Consider the following 6,396-nt stretch of genomic DNA (forward strand, 5'->3'; position numbering starts at 1 on the left):
AAAAGATTATTTTTAATTATTTTAATTATTTTAAAAATAAATATATTAATAATAAAAAGATTACAAATTTGTATACCAAGTGATATGTAATTTTAGTTATTTATTGTTTTTTACTTTACTTTAGCTATATTTAAATTAAGAAATAAATATTCATTACCATGTAGCACTTGTTTTAATATATATATATATATATATATAATATATATATATTAAATTTTATAAATTAAAGGGAAAAAATACCAAAAACATAAAATTTAAATTTAAATAACAATTAGAAAAATAAGATTGTCTTATAAAAAAAATGATATGTTACTATTAAGCCTAAAATTGGTTAAATATATACCATTAAAGTTAATGGCACTGTTTGGTGAGCTTGGTGAGCATTAAAGTTAATGGCACTGTTTGGTGAGCTTGACTTACTAGAATCAACGATGTGTAAAAAATCATCACCGCAAACAGTTAAATATACTACTCTCTGTTAAGAAGTAAAGGAAACCGTGATCACTCATCAGGAATGGTTAAAAGCACAACTTTATGTCAAGAATTAAGGCAAAGTTTAGTCACTTTGGCAACTATGGCAAAATTTAATCTGTCAAATACAATCACAAATTCAGTTTAAGAAAGTTTCCATTCATCGCTTTGGCGACCATGGACACTCCATGTGTGAGAGACATCTAAAAAATCTAGCTTCGCAAAAAAACTCATAATTTTGTAGGCGTAAATAGGATTGAAGAATGGAATGGCATTAATGATGTTCCTCAATGGAGGTGTCATGTTATGATTTATGGATTTTTGTAATGATGTTTTTCAAGGGGGTGTGACGGAAGATTATGGATTTTTTAATTATTGAAATGAGGTATTTGACTTTGTGTGTATTTTTATTTTAAAAAGTATTATATTGATAGATGTGTTTATTTTGGAATAAGGATTTATAATTTTAATTTAGTTATTAATAACATAAAGATTTTCTAAATGTACTCAGAATTGTATATTCACATCCAATAATAATACAATATAGATATAAGAAATTATTTTTCGAAATAGCTAATTTATTTTGGACATACAATCTCCTGGCTGAGTGAATATCTCAACCACACACCAATCTAGGAAGCTAACTAGTTGGAGAGAATCTCTCAACCAAATAGACCTCAACAACTCCTAACTAATAAGAACATACTCATTCTAGAATTGATGAACACGCCAAAGGCAAGTAGGAATTATATTTCCAAGTCCCCCCTTTAATAACTACTTGTCTCAATCTCAATTAGCAAAGTCTAACTGTGGTCCCGATGTTTACAAACATGATCAAACAAAATATGTCGACGTCCATATAAATGAACAACCATCTACCGGAATGCATGAATACCAACCGCTACAATCGCTAGTCTACTAGGATTTCCTTTGTGTACATGGTTCAGTCAACCATTATCTACATACTTGTACCTGTACCTATAAATCCCCATCCAACATTATCATCATGGGTTTTCTCGGATTACCCATAACCATGCTCTGGGTTTTGTCGGTTGACCCTAAACCATGCCCAGGGTTTTGTCGGCTGACCCTAAACCATGCTACAAGAATCCATGTCCACTACCTTCTCACACGTGGTTTCTGGCTTACCACAAACCAATACTGCAAAGTGGTTTCCAGCTTACCACAAACCGACACTTCCAAAGTGGTTTTATGTTTACCATGAACTTTATGGGGATACACACACCTCATTGGGCTTACATTAAACACTCCCAACTCATGGAGTTACCAAGTACCTACTTTACGAAGACCACTACAAAACACCATAGACTTGCTTACAATTAAGATGTGTGACTCATAATACAACATGTTAGTGAGTCTATCCCACAGTCACACTAACTCACACAAACTTTCACTTTGTTGTCCATCATCCTTTAATCTCTAATGCTTCTCCAACCTCTATTCTCTAATGCCATCTTCACTGTCATGTCATCATCATTTCTGGTAGTCAATAATTTCGTCAAAGAAATTTATCTATTGTTGGAATGACCAATTCCAAAAGAGACTCAAACTCATGACAATAGTTGGCCAGAATAATGCCACTATATTCTTTCAACCAGAATTACATCAATGACATAACACTTTCTAAAAACTTTAAACAATGGAAAAATAATTATCTTTTACATGACATAATGTCAGGGAACACTGCCCTTTTTGTCTATATTCGTTGGTCCATACAAATGTGAAGAGGATACAAGTGTTGACCAAACATACCATTTTCCTATAAGAGTGCATTCTTCTTCCATGACCAGATCACTGCACCGCGATTGAACAATAGGAGGGTCTAATGTTGTATAGCCACATGGGCTAACAAGTAAAGCAATGCCAGATACAATAGATGTAGTCCCAAGAACAATAGCAAACTCCACACTGGTAGCCCTTGGTGGTTCCCTCCAATATGACATGGTTGAACCAATACCAATAGGAGAAAGCAAGGAAAATGCTAGTCCTGATCCAACTATTGTCTCAACCGGATATAATAAACCTCCATATGGAAATTTTGCAAGTGAAAACTCCCCCGTAAACAAAGTCTTCAATCCACTTTCAGATCTTCCAGGTCCTTCTAGGCTCCCATCCCTTTTACCAAGTTCTCTACCAAAATCTTTTGAGCTACATCCTACCAATTGTTGTAAACATTTTAAAGTTGTACACTTCACACGGGATATTTGATGCAAAGAACTGAGAACTTTGACATGGCCCAGAAGAAGAGCATCAAGAACCTTTTGTGGACAACATCTTTTGCAAAGGACTTTATCTGCAGTTGACAAATGGTAAGCAAAACCTCCATGAATAGATCCACCCTGACCTGCACAAGGATTCACTGCATCATGTAGTAAAACACAACCCTTTCGTGCTCTGCACACTCTACAGACCCTTCTACTACATCTAGAACAAACTAGAAGTCCATGAAACGTTTCAGGAGTACTCTTAAAATCAATGCTTTTGATCCATTGTGTCTCAGCATGAATTTCACACTTAGGATCAGTACAACTATCGTTGAAGCCATCTACATTCCAAAATTGAATATCATCATCACCCTCATCCTCCAAGCTAATAACTGATAATTGCTTTTCCTCATATGCACTATATCAAGATTATGTGCAGTTCTTCGTAGTTGTGCCACATAAATAATTCGAAATGGTGAGGCGACGCTCACACAAAGATGTTGCCCACACTCTGTCTACTCAACCAGAAACGAAGCTTTGAAAACACAACACCAATAGTTCGAAGAGAATCAGCGAGCTCCAACACTTGCCTCTTGAGGACAATGCCAATGGCTAACCCTGCAACACCACCTCCTACAAGTTCAATATTTTGATACCAAGAAAGATACTGAGAAATATTTTAATAATGCACAAGCTCCTTGTCTTTTGTCTACAACCAAACTCTAGCTCCAGTTCCAGAGCTCCACACTAGCTCAACACCACTTTCCATAACCAGTGCTCTCTGTGTTATACAATTATCAAATCAGTCGTCTAACTCGTGGGATAAAAAAATCCACCATGCTAGAAGTCAAGGCTATAATAGCCACACGTCCCTATGCTGCACACAACACCCAACGCACTTTTCGAATCTCGATCTCCTTCAACCAAATTCAATCTCTCGGTTCATTCAACGATCTTTACGCTGGCAGTTCTTACACACCGCCACTCTCTATCAACGCCACAGAAATCGTCTCTCCAACACTCCAATAACCACTCAAAGACCAGCAATGCTTGTCCACGCTTAGATCGAATCTCCTCTACGCATAAGACGCAACACAACAGTCAATTTTCCAAACTAGGGTCGTCCTTCAGTGCATCTGCATAGGTATACAACACCCAATGCAATTTTGAGGTTCGACTCTCCTTTCCTTGCCAGTGCTCAGCTCAAGCGATCAAAAAATTGTTGTTTTCCATGCTAATTTCAAGTCTATAACAAACAAGTCTGATGAACAAGCTTAAAAAGCAATTAACACACTATTACAAAAATTATATATACTCTCTTGTTTCCCTCCGCCATACGGGCTCTGATACCAACAAAGATTTTTTTAATGCACTCAGAATTGTATATTCACATCAAAGAATAATACAATATAGATACAAGAAACTATTTCTCAAGATAGCTAATATGTCTTGGACATACAATCTCTTGGTTGAGTGAATATCACAACCACACACCAATTTAGGAAGCTAACTAGTTGGAGCAAATCTCTCAGCCAACTAGACCTCAACAAACTCCTAACTAATAGGAACAGAGTCATTCTAGAATTGATGAACACACCAAAGAGAAGTAGGAATTATATTTCCAAGTATAATTATGAGGTGGATGGTAGGGATTTCACCCACTGAGAATATTCAATAATATTTATAGTAGTATACACAAATTAAAAATTGGGATTTTTTTTATTTTTTTTTTTTAGGAATGAAAAAGCATTGGTATTTTTATTAAAACAAAAAACATGTTTTTTTTTTTTTTCTGAATCAGACTAATCTATTATATTACAAAAAAGTCAAAATTTACATCATCAGTGTTACAACAGAGCCGTAGCCCTGTGTTTCCTGTCGAGAGAATGACAAAATGCTCAGGAATAATCATGTCCAAAATTACAGAAGACCGACACTGAACCATATCGACAGTACATAAGACCGACATTGAACATACATGGACAGCCGAAACTGAAACATAGAAGGACTGGAACATATATGGATATCCGTCACTGGAACATATAAGGACTGAAATACATAAGGACTAAGTCCTGACACATACAAGATAGCGGTGAGAGCAAACAGTGAAAAATTTCCTTTCTCAGAGACTTGTGGCGAACTGCAGATCGAGTTAGTCATCATCTGTGGTGTGCGGATCTTCCTCCGCTTTGCATCTGAATTGCTTGGGGATGTCCGGTTCGGGGAGAGTGTTCCGCTGCGCAGGTTCACTTGGGCCTGCCCGAGGATCTGGGGAGGAACTTTCTTTGACGGGGCGCAGCATATCTACAGCAGGAACTTGCATGTCGACTGTGGGAGCCAACCCAGGAATCCGAGGAGGGCTTGCCTGTAAAGCTTCTTCTTGACCACCAGGATTGCTACAATGCTCCACCGAAACCGAAACTATAAAAGTTGAATTTGACAGAGTACATGGAATACGATATCTCACCATGGGATGCGCAGAGTGCCCACATTCCATAATTTCTCGGTGTTCCGCTGCTCTACCTCGGCCAACTGCACGTCCTCTGGAGCATCTGCGGTCGGATGAAACCTCAATTGAGGAAGAGGGGGAAAGAGCTTGCCTCTGTGACGAAGCTCGATCTCTGGAGCTTCCGCGCCTACTTATCATCCTTTTGCGCTCACGCTTCAACCCTGAATTGATCAAAGAGCAGGAGTACCCCTTCGCAACCTCCCTCAGAACCAGAGAGTGAGCCAACGCAACCTCCGAGCACCCAAACCTTTTGCAGAACTGCGGGAGAATGACAGAGGTGCCATGCCTTTGTAACTCCATTTTCCCGCTACCAAGGAGCGCAGTAAATGCCGAAAGGACTTGTCTTAAGTCTCGCAAGTGAACATTCGCAGCCGCTCTTAAATGAATCTCAGTCCTGGAATACGTGGCTCGTCCAGGCTGACACATGCCCATGTGACGAGCCACTAACCTGTCACACATTGAAGCCACCCGCATCCGGGAACAAAAAACATGTTACATAGTATGATCTTCTAATATATCTAATCCATCCCATATATCTATAATATAAATATACCAAACTATTCTTATGACAACTCTCTTCCATTTATACATTTATATTGTAAAATTTCCACAAATCAAGTCAAATATATCTATATTGTCCCCAAAAATAAAAATAAAAATTTGAATATTACATAGACTTTGAAGACATATGAATTGATAATATGTTATATGCTATAAATAGGAATTAGGAACACTCTCGGTCCTCTTCTCAAATTGTCATCATTTTCCATATCATAAACATCCTATGTTAAGTTGGATTGTAAATGATCTTGTTCTTATTTTCTTAGTTGAAACTTGGGAGCATGGTGAATCCAAGGTCCCCCATATAGATGGATTCATTATTTGGTCTGTCTGGAACAAGAAATCCTCTCGTAAAGTCTTGGTGGAATAGCTTGTTATATAAAAATTTGTATTTCTCCTCACATTCAGTTTCATAAGATTGACCCCCTTAATCAGTACATTGGGATCAACTTTTTTTACTCTAACACCAATAGGATTTATCTCACAAATTGTTATATTGCTCCTATCAACTCAAACTCCTATAAAAAAGACAACCGAGATAAGAGTTTCGCCTTCAATGCCTTAGAACAAGATATTCATAGTTAAAGGAATGAAGGTAATGTCCTCTTGTCAGGGGACATCAATGTTAGA

The 6,396-nt window shown here is 37.4% G+C and overlaps 1 pseudogene; it reads right to left on the reverse strand.

Moving 5' to 3' along the window:
• Nucleotides 1–2,165: 2,165 nt before the first annotated feature.
• On the reverse strand, nt 2,166–4,032 carry LOC149178425 (putative phosphoinositide phosphatase SAC9; annotated as a pseudogene).
• Between the last annotated feature and the right edge of the window lie 2,364 nt (nt 4,033–6,396).

This window comes from Pinus tabuliformis, chromosome 4_1, assembly GCF_031772625.1.
Source record: "Pinus tabuliformis cultivar Carrire ecotype Pingquan chromosome 4_1, CPIR1, whole genome shotgun sequence".
Lineage (NCBI taxonomy): Eukaryota > Viridiplantae > Streptophyta > Pinopsida > Pinales > Pinaceae > Pinus > Pinus tabuliformis.